This window comes from Geotrypetes seraphini, chromosome 6 (genome assembly GCF_902459505.1).
Source record: "Geotrypetes seraphini chromosome 6, aGeoSer1.1, whole genome shotgun sequence".
Taxonomy (NCBI): domain Eukaryota; kingdom Metazoa; phylum Chordata; class Amphibia; order Gymnophiona; family Dermophiidae; genus Geotrypetes; species Geotrypetes seraphini.
The window spans coordinates 206,931,782-206,948,121 of NC_047089.1; the positions used below are offsets into that span (position 1 = coordinate 206,931,782).

The 16,340-nt window shown below is 44.0% G+C and overlaps 1 protein-coding gene across 1 annotated transcript in view; it reads left to right on the top strand.

Moving 5' to 3' along the window:
- Window positions 1-6,342: 6,342 nt before the first annotated feature.
- ANXA4 (annexin A4) overlaps window positions 6,343-16,340 on the top strand; it is a 73,444-nt gene continuing 63,446 nt past the window's right edge. The window contains exon 1 of the mRNA XM_033948898.1: window positions 6,343-6,457. The gene's annotated coding sequence lies outside the window, so the exon portion shown is untranslated. The remainder of the gene's footprint in view (window positions 6,458-16,340) is intronic.

Below are 16,340 nucleotides of genomic sequence, written 5' to 3' on the forward strand. Positions count from 1 at the left end.
AGTAATTCCTCAGCTAGCCATTTCTCCAGGGCAGGCAGGAGATCCGCATCCGAAATAGTTTCTGGGATACCCACCAGACGCAAATTATTGCGCCTGGAGCGGTTCTCCAAATCGTCCAGTTTGTCGGTGGCACTCACCACCGTGCTTTTAAGCTGGCGTAGCTCCTCCTGCACCTGGGTAATCGCGTCCTCCGCGGTGCCCACACGGTGTTCCACCTCAGTCACTCGTGTGTTAAAATCAGCCACAGAAGCAGAAAGCGTCTCCAATGATTCCTGAACTTTATCAAGCCGGGAACCCAGAGCTAGGACCACGGCATCCGTGAGCCGTGACCCCATATCCTCACCCACGAGGTCTGGTGCCTCTACCTGGCCTGCCATCTTGCCATCAGGCCCTGGGCCCGATTTCAGCCGTTCCCGCTCCTTCCTGCCACTTTTTGTTGCCATCTCAGTGCTGTTTTTGAGCACATATTTGTCCATAGACCCGAGGGCAGCAGTGGTCTAGCGCTTGGGTAAATCCGCTCGAAGAATTTAGTTCAAAAGGGCTGATTTGGAGGGAGAACTTCAGAGCTCAGAGAGAACAAGTCTTCCCTGTGCTCTGCACGGCCACGCCCCCCCCAGTGCTTTAAGTTTAATTTTTGTAGTCGGTGACCTAAGGATGCTATGTAGATGTTAAATAATGTAGGTGATAGAGAGGAGCCTTGGGGTACCCCTGATGGATTTTTCCATGGGTTGGAGTGATTTCCATTGCTGGTTACTCGGTAGGATCTGTTTGTTAGGAATTCTTGGAACCATTTCTTTACCTTTCCTGAGATTCCCATTGCATCAAGGCATAGTAGCATGATTTTGTGGTCTACTAGGTCGAACGCACTGCTAAGGTCTAGTTGCAGAATCAGTGCGCTTTTGCCTTTGCTGAAAAGATCATAGAGGTGGTTTAGTATGGAGGCTATGACTGTTCCTGTGCTATATCCTTTCCTGAAACCTGATTGATGTTCGCTGAGGATGTTAAATTTGTCTAGGTAGTTTACTAGTTGGAGGTTGACCAATCCTTCCTGTAGTTTTGTGAAGAGGGGAATGGTGTACGGTAATCAGTATATGACCCATGTCTTTGTTTAGTATTCCGTTTGTAAGGGCCGTTGTTAGCCAAGTGAATAGTTCCATTTTGAATTCTAGTGGGGCAATTGTCATGATTTTAGGGGGACATTCGTCGAGTAGGCAGTTTGATTTGTTGTATTTGTTGAATAAATTTAGGAACTGATGCCGATTTGGGAATTCGAAGTGGTCCCAGATCATGTCTGCTCTGGTATTCTGGTCGTGGGGTTCGAGATAGTGGAGGATATCGTTTGTGGATGTGGGTAGAGTTGCTCTTAGGTCTGTGATTTTGTTTTTTAAAAAGTTGGCTAGGGCTTGGGCAGATGGGGTGCTCTCATTGTCCTTTTTCAGGATTCTTGTCTCTGTTAGTGTTTTTACTAGTTTGAACAATTCTTTGCTGTTTATTTTTTCTGTGCCTATTTTTTGTGCGTAGTGTTTTGTGCGTTTTTCTCTGATCATATTTTTGTATGTTTTCATTTTTTGTTTCCAGGTTGTCTTATCTGTTTCTTTGTTCGTTATTTTCCAGATTCTCTCCCGCTTTCATAGTTCCTGTTTATTGGTTAGTAATTCTGAGTCAAACCATTCATTTGGTGATCTATCTTTCTTTTTGTATGTTTGGTAAGGAGCTATTTGGTCTAAGAGTTCTTTACTGAACTTTTTCCATCTTGTAGGAAATTCCAGTATTTCATTGGTTGTAGGGCGAAGCTTATAGTGGGCCCAGAATTCAATTGGGTTTATAGTACTTCGGCTGGTTATTGTTTTTGTGTTTTTGCTTTTGTGTTTCGGCTGGGAATTCTGTTTTTGCCAGTGTAAGTGGAAATTGCCAATATGGTGGTCCGACCAGATGCATTTTTCTCAGGACCCTGTATAATATTGTATTTTGGGGTCTAGGATTTCTTTTTGAGAGAAGGTAACTATGTCAAGTTTGTGGCCTTTTTCATGGGTTATCTCTCTGTCTGGAATAGGGAAGTCGAGTGACATTAGGAAGTTGGCAATTTTGGTTACTTCTGGCTTTCCCTTTTGTTCTATGTGAATGTTTATGTTCCCTAGTAGTAGATTGTATAGGCCTTTTAGGGTATTAACGGTTAGGAATTCAAAGAATTCTTCTCTGGCGTTTGACCACTTTTTGGGTGGGATATAAAATAAAGTTGTTGTCAGTGAGTCTTCTAATTGAGCATTAGTGATTTTGCAAGTTAGTATTTCTAGGTTTTCTGAAGTTTTGGAATCTGTCTTGGTGTAGTTAAAGGGTTCTTTTAGTATAATCGCTAGGCTACCTCCTTTTTTCCAATTCTTGATAGTGGGGGTATTTTGTATCCCTGTGGTAGTATTTCTTTCATGATAGCGTCTGTGTCAGACACCAACCATGTTTCTGTCAGGAACAGAAAATTCAGTTGTGTTTGTAATATCCAGTCATATATTATGTGTGCTATGTTTCTCACAGAGCGGGTATCAGATAGTATCTTTTAATGTTATCGTAGCTGGTTGGGGTTGGAGTTTCAGAGTATGTTAGATTTTTTAGGTTTCTGTTATTGGTCTTGTTTCTGTATGGTTTGCGGGGTTTGCATTAATTCCACTGTTTTAGTGGTCATTACAATATGGGCATAGGGAGATGCACAACTTACTCCTGGTGGAATTCTATGAGTGCAGAATTTGTGCAAAATTCCTCACCCCCTTGGGATGCATAGAATTCAGTACAGATATGGGCAGTAGAGGAGGAAGTGAACCGCTGCACAATGGGTCACTTCCTCCTCCTGTTCCAGCTTAAACCCAGTTGTTTATGTGAACCGGTATCTCACATGTGAATTCCACCAGGAGCAACAATTGCTGGATAAGAATTATTAATGCCTCATCTAGAATGTTTTGTCCAGTCTTGGAGGCTGTGTATTCAAAAGGAGATAGAAAGTGTGGAAGTGACCCAACAAAAGGCTACCATACTGGGCCAGCATCCACACTAAGGGCTCCTTTTATGAAGCCGTGTTAGCGGTTTACCACACGTAATAAATTGGGATTAGAAGTGGGCCTTGTTCTGGAAGTTTTTTTTGGAGTTGGGGGGAGTTTGTTGATTTGGTTAGTTTGGCTGGTCTGTGCCAAGAGGGATAAGTGTGAATAGGTTGAGGGGATTTGTCTTCATTGCTCCAGCATCTAGACAGATTAGGTACAATATTCCTAGGAGTAGTTGATGTTTGTTAAAAATTGCCATGTTGTGTGAGGTGTAAAGGGAAGTAAGTCGTATCGGGTAGTGGAGGGTAATATCGGTAATTGTGTGGGTGTTGGTAGTCGGTGACAGGTTAAACATGCGGAGATAGGCTATGCATGTGGTGACAGGTTAAACATGCGGTATCAGGCTTTACATGTGGTGATAGGTTATACATGTAGTGATAGGAAATTCTACTTTACGGAGAGGGTGGTGGATGCCTGGAATGCGCTCCCGAGAGAGGTAGTGGAGAAGAAAACGGTGAAGGAGTTGAAAGAAGCGTGGGATGAACACAGAGGATCTAGAATCAGAAAATAATATTAAATATTGAACTAAGGCCAGTACTGGGCAGACTTGCACAATCTGTATATGGCCATTTGGGGGAGGATGGGCTGGAGAGGGATTCAATGGCTAGAAGGGTGTAGATGGGCTGGAATAGGTTTTGATGGAGATTTTGGAAGTTGGCCATTAAAAAATAATTACTGTGGGAACACTTACTGCTGCCTATTTAGGATGTGGTAAGGGCTCTCACCTTAACTGTGCGCTAACTGGTTAGTACCTGGTAATATCCATGTGCTAGCTCAGAAGTGAGCAATCTCAGTCCTTGAGGGCTACAACCCAGCTGGGATTTCAAGATCGAGGTAGCTCACCTCTGCGCTAGCTGGTTAGCACAGGAATGCTCACTTTCCTCCCATGCCATGCCATGCTCCCTCAAAAATAAACATAAAAAAGGTCTTCTTTTACAAAGCTGTGATACCCTGTTTCCCCGATGGTAAGACACTGTCTTATTTTTTTTGGAAGGCCAAAATATGCTCTAGGGCTTATTTTCGGGGGGATGCCTTATTTACCCATGAAGAAGACTACAGTACACAGTTATTGTTGAAAAAAAACAGAATTTTATTACGTTCGCGATAGGTACGTTCGCAATGCGTTCGTTGGAGGAAGAAAACGGTCGGCTGAAGAATCGGTCGGCCGAAAAATCGTACCGTGTATGGCCAGCTTTATCCATCATACAATATATTGTACCATTTAATGTCCCCAATGTTCTCCATCAGGGAAACACAGTAAAGAGATTATTCTGTAGTGCAGCATCAGAGGGGACTTGACAATGTGAAACCATTGTTTATATACCGTATGCATTTTAAACAGACTTTATATACAGTAAGTGGTATTGCTCACAGCAAAAGAAACCTGTCTGCGTGTCTCACTTTTGGATGTTCTGGCCGTGAACAAACTCCTGCAGTCTCTGTTAGGGAGGGATGAGGGAAGCTGCCTGTGTTTCCTTGCGCGGAGTCACGTGCGCGCGCTGCAGTCCTGTCACTTCCTCCCATATCCCTTTATGAGAGGCATAGAGGGATATGGGTGACTAAAACTACATCAGGTGTATACCTGACTGGGCCTCCGCGTGTGCGGATCGCCGGACTTGATGGACCATGGGTCTGATCCGGAGATGGCAGTTCTTATGTTCTTATGTTCACTTCATGACGAGGCGTGGCACGCAGCCATGGAGGCAAATACGGTAAACGGAGGGACCACACGGAGTCACCCACCGTACCACCCAATTCGGGTAAGCGCAGGTATCGGTGGGTGGCTTATTTTACATTTTTTTCTAAAAAGAGGGGGCTGTCTTATTTGATGGCCCTGCCTTATCATCGGGGAAACAGGGTAGATGTTTCTACCGCGCCTCGGGGCACCAATTCTATGCATCCTAAGGGGGTGAGGAATTTTGCACAAATTCTGCACTCATAGAATTCCGCCAGGAGTAAGTTGTGCATCTCCCTATGCCCATATTGTAATGACCACTAAAACAGTGGAATTAATGCAAATATAAATTTCCAGAACACTCTTAAGATTGCTCAATAACTATTACAGCAGACTTCTACTTAGGGTTCAAGGTGTACTCTTTATAAATTAAAAGAAATAGCAGGTGAACTACCCACTCCTGGCAAAATTCAAGATTCCAGATCCGAGATACATGAGGACAGCACATACCATACCTGGGATTATTCCAGAAATGAATTCTCCATAGCCATATCTAAGTGAGGACAGACAAAACAACCAGCATTCTCTTAGCATCACTTTATTCTGGTACTAACTCTGCGGTCCATCTTGGTGCTACTTCAAAAGCAATTAGCTAGTGGTCAAGGGGTGGGAGAGATATAATGAGCTGAGGATCAGCTGACAATTTTCTTATTTCCTACAAGTCACATTTGGGCATGATGAACACCACACCAGTTTTGTAGGTTAAGCTGACAAAACAAGGTTAAATTGTTGTTTAGGAGCTATCCTTCTTCAGATATGTGACTGTGGGTCTGAAGAGAGGAACTACGTATTTTTCGCACCATAAAACGCACCCCAGATTTAGAGGAGGTAAACAAGAAAAAAAACATTCTGAACCAAATTGTGCACCCAGCCTCCCCCACTCCCTGCCAGGCTCTGCACCCTGTCCCCCATCCTTGCGAGAATTGACACAGTCATTCTGAAAGCGGGGCGGGCCCAGGCAGCAGCGCAGACAGACGGCTGGACCACCAGGTTTAAGGGGCGCTTAAAAAGGAACTGCGGGGCGGGCGGTGTTTTAAAAAGGTAACGGGGGGAGGGGAAGTTATCATCTTCGTTCCAGAAGATGCACACCCTTTTTGGAAAAAGTGTGTCTTATGGACCGAAAAATACAGTATTTACACCATTGCCTCCAATACCAATTTATATTGTACCCCGTCAGGGCCGAAACAGAAGCAAACAAGATATGGCCTCTTTGCTGGCTTTTGTTAAATAGCACTACATGAACTGTATCAATGACATTTTTAAGACAATTATATGGCTCCAGATGTAGTTCAGACTATTTACACGTTCCAAACAAATGTTCCTTAAGTTCTACATATTTCAACTGTGATTTGATGTAGGTTAGACTCCCTTAAAGCAGTTTCTTAAGATAGTTTTTAGAATCAGCATGTCAAATTGCATAATGTCACCAATAATCTGAAGAAAAAAAAAATTTCTACCCCCTACAACTGACACGCCCTACTCTAGCTATACTCCCTCCACCTTTCTCGCGCCATATCCCAACTTTCCCTGGGTGCTGGCACCGCCCCGTCCTGTCACAAGGAAGCAGAAGGAGCACTTATAGAGCCGCCTCATCTTTTCCTCCCACTACCGATCACAGACGGAGTCGCTTCAGGTAGGAGCAATCCGTCCGCCCTGGGAAGTCCCTGTCACTCCCAGGAGCTCGGGTGAGGGGGGGGAGAGGGAAGGTCCCGTGAGACCGCGCGCACCGGCTGGGGTAAGCCCTCGCGCCACTGCCCTGCTGTAACTTGCACTGCAGCTTCAGGGCGGGGGGTTTGGCCAGAGTGGGGCTCGGCCAAGGGAGACCGAGACACCCAGCGGTTTGGCACTTTTCGTTGGTGGAAACACATCTGTGCTGGAGCTCTTTCCTCTCTCCGTGCCCGCTCTGTTCCAGTCCAGGTGGCTCCCGTGGGGCCCTTTAGGGCTCTGCCCTGCTGGCATTGCCCTCCCAGCTCTGTGCACGCTTAGTCATAGGGGGAAGGGGGTATCGTTTAAGGAACCTTTAAAAGTTAGACGTGGAGGAGTTTGGTTGCGCTTCCTGCACAAATGGACTTTTCTTTCTTGCATGAAAAAATGTCACCCCGGCCCACTGGAGCGTCTTAGATTAGAGTTTAATAGCAGTGATTTGCGGTTGGTTCATATTTCATTATTTACTTTTTTTCCTTTGCCACCTTTTCGGCTCTTTTGTGTAGGAGCACCACTCAGGTTTGTTATCTTTCCGGAAGAGAATTTGAAATTATAGCAAAAAAGGTGGCTGTGATTTAGGTTCTTTGAGTTATTTTGTTCAGAAAATATGCTCAGTTGTTGCCTTCTAAAGTTTAGGAAGTGCAGGACTTTCTTAAGAATGAGTGTGGTGCTCCTTTTGAAATGTGCCTTAATGTAATGCTAGCTAGGACCAGATATATAGGGAGGGGAGCACTGCATTTGCCTCACCACTCCAGGACTGGCAGAAAATCAGGACTGTTGTGTTGCTGCTCATAGTTGTACAGTAAAATGTCCGTGGTGTGTCTCCCTAAAGTAGATTTGTTGAACCTCAGCTGTGTTCCTGAAGGATGGCGCTGAAGCGTCAGTAATTTCTTCCGGTAGCTTCAGTTTGATTTAGCTAAAGGGATCAAAGTAACAGAAAACTTTTGCCTCCCCTCCCCCCCCCCATTGTATTTCCATTAATTTAATTTTCCCATCTAAAGCAGGAAAACACATTTCTTTTTCTTGCTTTAGAAATCCCCAGAGCAGGCAAACGATACAGAAAGGCAAATAGGTGATGTCCCAAATTATGGAAAAATAATTTTGATGGTACGTTATTTTTCCCTTTCCATAATGCAGGGTTCCTTAATACACCTCTGGAATATTGCCTTAACTTAGCTCACACTGTATCTTAGTAAATCTCTTGTACTGTACAGTCAAACCTTAGTTTGTGAGCATAATTCGTTCCAGAAGCATGCTTGTAATGCAAAGCACTAGTATGTCAAAGCGAACTTCCCCATAGGAAACGCAGATGATTTGTTCCACAACCCCAAAACTTTAATACTATATGTACTTGTATTGCAAGACCTCGCTCATTTAGAATAGTCACTACACTCCTGCAGCGTCGAAAAGAGAACCATCGGCTCAGTTGTGGTGATGTGACACGTGTATGTACTCATATTGCAAGACATTGCTTGTATATCAAGTTAAATTTTAATCAAATGTTTTGCTTGTCTTGTAAAACACTTGCAAACCAAGTTACTTGCAATCCAAGGTTTTACTGTATTTGGAAAATAAGTACCTCTGCTGAGTCAGGCTAAGATCCATTGAGTTCAGCATCCTGTCTGACAGTCTAAGTCACAAGTCATCTGCAGGTCTCCTAGTTCATTTCTAGAGATGAGCAGTGGCTCTCCCAAAAAACATCTGCTTAGGCCTCTTTTACTAAACTGCGGTAGAGCTTTTTACAGTGGGCCAGCAGGGTAAATGCTCCAATGCTCAGTCAATTCTTTTTTTTATATAAATTCTTTATTCATTTTTAAATCAAACAAGAAGTGCACATAAATATATCATAAATTGATTCCAATATAGCACTTTAAAAACTAACATATAAAATATAATAGACCATTAATGATAAAACCCTACCCACCCACCCTTCATCAGTTATTCTATATAAAATATATTATACTATTATTATAAACATAGTTATAAAAATTTCCTTCCTAAATCCTCCCTCCCCCCTGAGTGTGCATATAATAAATCTAAAAAAGGAAGAAAAATGATGCCTATTCATTATAATACTTTTCCAATGGCTCCCAAATCTTTACGAAGCAAACTTGGTTCTTTTTGTTGCATAGAGCGTTTTGGACCCCTGTTCATTTACAAAAGTTAGATAGCTCTAAATCTAATAGATGCTGGCACTGTAATCTGGAACCAGGGACATTGGATCATCTACTTTATTATTGTCCCTGTATTAAGTTATTTTGGAATTCAATTTGGACTCAAGTAAATTCTTTTTTGGAAAACCATGTTGCGCTTTCCTATGATACTGTTTTATTTGGAATGGTTATGAGAAAAAAGAGTCAAATATCATCACACAACAATAAACTTTTATTAATTATGACAGGGGTTACCATTCAACATATTACCAATAACTGGAAAAATTACAATAATCTTAATTACACATTCTGGTGGAATTCATTATGTCATATTTATAAGATGGAAAGAGCAATAGCGTTGCAAAAAGGGAATTATAATAACTCAGTCAATTCTTATAAATGAGAGAGAATTTACCTCACTGACCCATGGTAAAAAAGCTGTACTTCAGTTCAGTAAAAGCCAGTGTTAATTTTTTGTGGACTGCTCCTCCAGGAACTTGTTTAGTTTTTTTTTGAATCCCATTGTTTGTCACCTTGACCACATTGGGCTAGATTCACTAAGCCCACCGATCAAGTCCCGACCACTTAGCGACCCCTTTGCGACCTGATTTTCCTCCGACCCGATTCACCTCTGATCAGCATGCAAATATAGGCAGGCAGCGATTCACTAAAAAAAGAGGCACACTGACTGGGCTGGCCAATCCCAAAACAAACGACTGCTGGGGCCAGTCGCTCACGTCTTTTTGACTGCATCGCCTGCTCTCTGCCCCAACTCTCCTGCTCTCTCCCCACTCCTGATTTTCTAGTTCTTTGTCTGCCCCGATCACCACTCTGCTTCTGCCCTTACTCTCCTTGCCTTCCCCGCAGTGCGAGCCCGTGATTTAACCAACAGGTTTAAAGTGGGTTAAAACCACGGGCTCGTCAAAGATTTTTTTAAAAAGTTCTTTTTCTCTACCGGGCACAGAGGGCCAGCGCACGCGCAGACCATCTACAGATGGTCTGGGCATGCGTCGGGATCGCAGACCGGATATGGATTCGAGGGAGGTCTGCTGTCTGCCTGGAGCCAGAGTACAGGATGTCACCACCTGTCTTGATAGACTACTCAAACCCCAGGACAACTTTCCCATGCTTCTCGTCCATGTGGGGACAAACGACACTGCAAGGAACACCCCGGAGAACATCACCAGAGACTTTAGAGCCCTGGGCGAGAGGCTGAAGCAGACCGGAGCGCAGGTGGTCTTCTCCTTTATCCTCCCAGTTAGAGGCAAGGGGAGAGCCAGGGACGAGCATATCCTGAGGACTAACGAGTGGCTACAGGGATGGTGCCGGGATATGAACTTCGGATTCCTGAACCATGGAGAGGCGCTACAGGGACTTCAGGGACCAGACGGACTCCATCTGACCAGTAGAGGTAAGTACGTCTTCGGACACCGACTAGTCCGCCTGCTTCGCAGGGCTTTAAACTAGGTAAGTCGGGGAGGGTACCCACTCACATACCAGCGCAGTAAGGAACTATCCTGATGAGATGAGTCAAAGCTCCGAGGTAAGTACCCACACTGCAAACAGTTCTCTAGGGGTCATACCAACTCGGGTAGAAAAAGTATCAAAGGGATTTAGCAAACATAAAGAGTGGAGGGCTATGTATGTTAATGCACACAGTTTAGGTAATAAAATTCTAGAATTAGAGACTGAAATAAGGAATGCAGACCTAGACGTGGCAGCGATATCCAAAACTTGGCTAACAGACTCTCATGGGTGGGATATGGCTATACCGGGTTACAACTTACTTCGTCGGGACAGAGAGGGCAGGTTAGGTGGTGGGGTAGCATTATATATTAAAGAGGACATCAAAACCATCAGGATTACAGATGTCAAATACACAGGGGAATCCCTCTGGGTAAACCTGGCAAGAGGCAGAGAAAAGTGCCTGTATCTTGGTGTGGTATACAGACCCCCTAGACATTGAGAATATCACTCTAAGGGGAGACACTGTACTACTTGGGGACTTCAATATGCCTGATGCAGACTGGAGCACACTTTCAGCGACAACCAGCGCTAGTAGGAGGCTATTAAACTCCATAAAGGGAGCCCGTCTCAAACAAATGGTAATGGAACCCACTAGGGCCCAGGCAATCCTCGACCTGGTACTCACCAACGGGGAAAGCGTCTCAGAGGTCTCAGTAGGAGATACGCTAGTCTCCAGCGACCACAACATAGTATGGTTCAATCTTAGGAAAGGCTTCCCTAGATCAAACACGAAAACAAAGGTACTCAATTTCCGTGGCACAGACTTCGCACACATGGGAGATTTCGTCTATCGGACGCTGCAGGACCAAGTGGAGACCGATGATGTAGAAGCTAAGTGGTTAACACTGAAATCAACCATACATGAAGCAACTAGCCACTTCATAAAATCAGTAAATAAACGACAAAGAAACAATGAACCCCAATGGTTCACCGCAGAGATCTCGCACCTTGTTAAGGAGAAGAAAAAAGCATTTATTTCCTACAAGCGTACGGAAACAAGAGAAGCTATCATGGAATATAGGACCAGATCTACAGTGGTCAAAACAGCAATTAGGGAGGCCAAACTTCGTGTGGAAGAAACTCTAGCAAAGAACATTAAGAAGGGGGACAAATCCTTCTTCAGGTATATTAGTGATAGGAAAAAGAACACAGACGGGATAGTACGCCTTAGCAAACCGGATGGGAATTACGTGGAAGCAGATTCAGATAAAGCTGAACTACTGAACGAATACTTCTGCTCGGTCTTCACTTGCGAGGCACCAGGACATGGTTCTCAGTTAGAGGCTAAGTCAAGTGCGGACGACCCGTTTCAGAATTTTGAGTTTACACCAGGTGAAGTTTACAGCGAACTGTCAAGACTAAAGGTAAAAAAAGCCATGGGACCAGACAATTTGCACCCAAGAGTGCTCAAAGAGTTGTGTGCGATGTCCTGGCGATACTCTTCAATCTCTGATTACACATCAATAGTGTGTAAACTCATGGAAACTTTAATTAAACGCAAATTAGACACGATCCTGTATGAGGGGAATCTACGGGATCCCAATCAACATGGATTCACCAAGGGTAGGTCCTGCCAATCTAATCTCATCAACTTCTTTGACTGGGTGACAAGGAAGCTAGACTTGGGAGAGTCTATGGACATCGTGTACCTGGATTTCAGTAAAGCATTTGATAGCGTCCCACACCGCAGGCTGTTGAGCAAAATGAAATCGATGGGGTTAGGAGAAACACTAACTACTTGGGTCAATGATTGGCTAAGTGGAAGACTTCAAAGGGTAATGGTTAACGGTACCCTCTCTAAAACATCGGAGGTGACCAGCGGAGTACCGCAGGGTTCAGTCCTGGGCCCACTCCTTTTCAACATATTCATAGGGGATCTGACTCAGGGGCTTCAGGGTAAAATAACATTATTCGCCGACGACGCTAAACTATGCAATACAGTAAGTGAATGTAATTTACAGGATAGTATGGCACAGGACCTGCTTACATTGGAAAGATGGTCCTCGACCTGGCAGCTGGGCTTCAATGCTGGGAAATGTAAGGTTATGTACCTCGGTAGCAGTAATCCATTCAGAAATTACACCTTGAATGGAGAAACTTTAACTAGGCGGAACGAGACCTAGGAGTAATCATCAGTGCAGACATGAAAACTGCCAATCAAGTGGAGAAGGCTTCATCTAAAACAAGGCAGATGATGGGATGTATCAGTAGAAGCTTTGTCAGCAAGAAGCCTGAAGTCATAATGCCATTGTACAGAACCATGGTGAGACCTCATCTGGAATACTGTGTACAATTCTGGAGGCCACATTACCGTAAAGATGTGCTTAGAATTGAGTCGGTTCAACGGATGGCCACCAGGAGGATCTCGGGTCTCAAAGGTCTCTCGTACGAGGAGAGACTAAACAAACTACAGCTCTACACTCTAGAAGAATGTAGGGAGAGGGGAGACATGATTGAGACATTTAAATACATCACAGGACGTATCGAGGTGAAAGATATCTTCTTTCTCAGGGGACCCTCTGCCACCAGAGGGCATCCGCTCAAACTCAGGGGCGGGAAATTTCATGGCGACATCAGGAAGTACTTCTTCACAGAAAGAGTGGTTGACCGTTGGAATGAGCTTCCAGTGCAGGTGATCGAGGATAGCAGCGTGCTGGACTTTAAGAATAAATGGGATACCTATGTGGGATCCCTACGAGGGTCGAGCTGGAACATCAGTCGCTGGGTATAGACTTAAGAGGATGGGTCAGCAGACTTGATGGGATGATCGAGACCTGCATAGTGTGGACTTTAAGAATAAATGGGACTTTAAAAATAAATGGGATGCCTATAGGGGATCCCTAAGAGAGTCAATCTGAATAAATAGTCACTAGGTATAGACTTAAGAGGAAGGGACAGTAGGGTGGGCAGACTTGATGGGCTATAGCCCTTTTCTGCCGTCATCTTCTATGTTTCTATGAGATCGATCTGGGCTGTCGGTTGGGGACATGATTCCGAACATCCTCATTTGCATGAGGGCGCTTCATGAATCATCCCCCCTGCCATGGTTCGGATCGGATCCGATCTATGGTCTTAGTGAATCTAGTTCTAGCCCATTCTCTGGTAAATTCCAGAGCTTAATTGTGTGCTCCTTGAAAAAAACCACTTTCTAGGCTTTGTTTTCAATTTCCTGGTAATTGGTTTTAGGACAGTAATCCTCTACAAACATGATTTAATGGGACAGAGTCAGTATGGGTTCAGCCGAAGGAGATTTTGCCTCACCAATTTGCTGGACGTCTTTGAAGGTGTGAATAAACGTGTGGATAAAAGTAAGCCATTTGATATAGTATACAGTACTCCCCTGATATTCACGGGGGTTCCGTTTCAGGAACCCCTGCGAATGCTGAAAAACCATGAATACGTTTTTTAGCGGGGTGAGACAGGAGAGAGCAGCCGGAGCGCCTCTTCCTGTACTAAAGTCGGGCCTCCTGATTGGTGAGGCCCGACTTTAGTGCAGGAAGAGGCGGTCGGAGCATACCGCGAGTGATTTCCTTCACTCGCTGGTGCTCCGGCTGCTCTCTCCTGCCCAGTCATTCACGGTCGGAAAATACCGTGAATGACGGACCATGAATCGCCGACCGCAAATGACCGGGGGAGCACTGTATCTAGTTTTTCAGAAAGCTTTTGAGAAAATTAGAGTCATGGGATAGGAGGAAAAGTTCAGTTGTGGATTAGGAATTGGTTATTGGATATAAAACAGGGTAGGATAAAATGGCCATTTTTTTCAGTGCAGGAGCACAAACAGTGGAGTGTAGCAGAGATCTGAACTGGTGCTATTTAACATATTTATAAATGATCTTGAAATTGGAACGACGAGTGAGGTGATTAAATTTACAGATGACATTAAACTTTTCAAAAATAGTTAAATGCAGGCAGACTTTAGAAAATTGAAAGACTGGGCGTTCAAATGGCAGATGAAATTTAATGTGGACAAACGCAGTGATGCACATTGGGAAGACTAACCCAAATCGTAGTTACCAGATGCTAAGGCCCACATTGAAGGTTAGTGCCCAAGAAATAGATCTGGGTGTTATTGTAGACAATATGATGAAACCTTCTGCTCAATGTGTGGTGGCAGTCAAAACAGCAAACAAAATGCTAGAAATTATTTTAAAAGGGATGATTAACAAGACTTAAAAATGTTATAATGCCTCTGTATCGTTTCATGTTGCGACCTCACCTTGAGTATTGCGTTCAATTCTGGTCACCTTATCTCAAGAAAGATATAGCGGAACTAGAAAAGGTTCAAAGAAGAGCAACCAATATAGTAAAGGGGATGGAACTCCTTTCGTATGAGGAAAGGCTAAAAAGGTTAGGGCTCTTCAGCTTTGAAAAGAGATGGTTGAGTTGAGATATGATTGAGTCTACAAAATCCTGAGTGGTGTAGAACAGGTACAAGTGGATCAATTTTTTTTTTTCCACTCTGTCAAAAATGACAGACTAGGGGACACTCGATGAAGTTACAGGGAAATACTTTTAAAACCAACAGAAGGAAATATTTTTTCACTCTGAGAATAGTTAAGGTCTGGAACACATCGCAGGAGGTTCTGGTAAGAGCGGTTAACAGATCTGGTTTTAAGAAAGGTTTGGACAAGTTCCTGGATGAAAAGACTATACAGTATTCTGGTATTGAGACAGACATAGGGGAGGGAAGCCACTGCTTGCTCTGGATCAGTAGCTTGGAATATTGATACTTTTTGGAGTTTTGCCAGATATTAGTGACCTGGATTGGCTACCGTGAGGATGGGCTAGTGGATTAGATGGACCATTGGTCTGACCCAGTAAGACTATTATGTTCTTATGTGTTTGACAGCCGAGTGCCCCTTTTACAAAGCCACGGTAGTGAATCTGCTGCAGGAAATATACCAAAGCCCATAGGAATTGAATGGGCTTTGATGCATTTGCTGTGACAGATGTTTAAAAGAGGTCCTTAGATAGCTGTTCCATCCCAGTCATGATTTTCAAATATCTGTCGCATTCTCTGACATCTGTTCTCCAAGTTTATCTTATCTTATGAGTTTTATAACCTTCAGCTTCCTTTATTCAGGTTTTATGTGGGTAACGATGAAGAAAACTGGGTCATTTCTAAGGATGTACAGCTGTATGTTCCTAGATAATTAACAAAAGCCAACAGCAGCTAGTCCCAACAACAAAAATTTTTGAAATAAAAATGTTTTTAACTCTTTATTTGGCATTGTTGCTCAGAAGCAACATGTTTTCTATGGCTCTTATGAAGGGTTACCAGATTTTCCCGGCTGAAAATTTAGACCCATGACCACATGACCCATCCAGTTCCACCCGACCCTGACCCGTTCCGCCTGAGTCATGCCCCGCCCCCATCAACCTGTTTGCTTGTCAGGAGGGCAGCTACACATGCGCCGGTGTGACGCGGTGACATCATACACATGCGCGCATGTGTGTGATGTCACCAGGTTGCATCCGCAGATGCCGTCCCGATGTCACTTCTAGCTGGAATCTTTTTAAAACCGGACAAAGTGCTGGGTTTTGAAAAGCTGTCCAGACTCCCCAGACATGTCCTCGAATAGGAAGAAATGTCTGGGGAAATCCAGATGTCTGGTATCCATACTCTTTTGGGAAATCTGCATCTCCAAATGCCTGTTACTTGGCATTATTGCTCTCGTTCAGCATCAAGCTACGTAAAGCAGCCATTTCACCATCTGCCAATTAAAGGGTTAAATCTTTCCTACATATACCATAATGACGAGGTCTAGAATGTTCCTTTAGCTTATTTCATAAAGGAGGTATCCTATTCCCTTTATCTGCTGTCCTTCTCTGAACCTTTTCTAATTCTGCTCTATCCTTTTTGAAGGGATGATCAGAACACACAATCTCAAGGTGTCTTTCTTCTATCGCCCCTCCCTAAACTTTTGTAATTTAGGGGGCTCTGCTGATCTAGGTTAGACTGGCTCCTTGAACGCCACACTATCTGGAGAGGATTGGAGAGGATTAGGTGAGTGACCTCTGGGTGACTAGAGCTGAATGTCGACCTGTTGCTCGCTAGCATTTGACATAAATAACCAAAACACAGTGTCCTAAAGGTCTTTGCTCTGCTCTGATGATAACCCAGGTGCC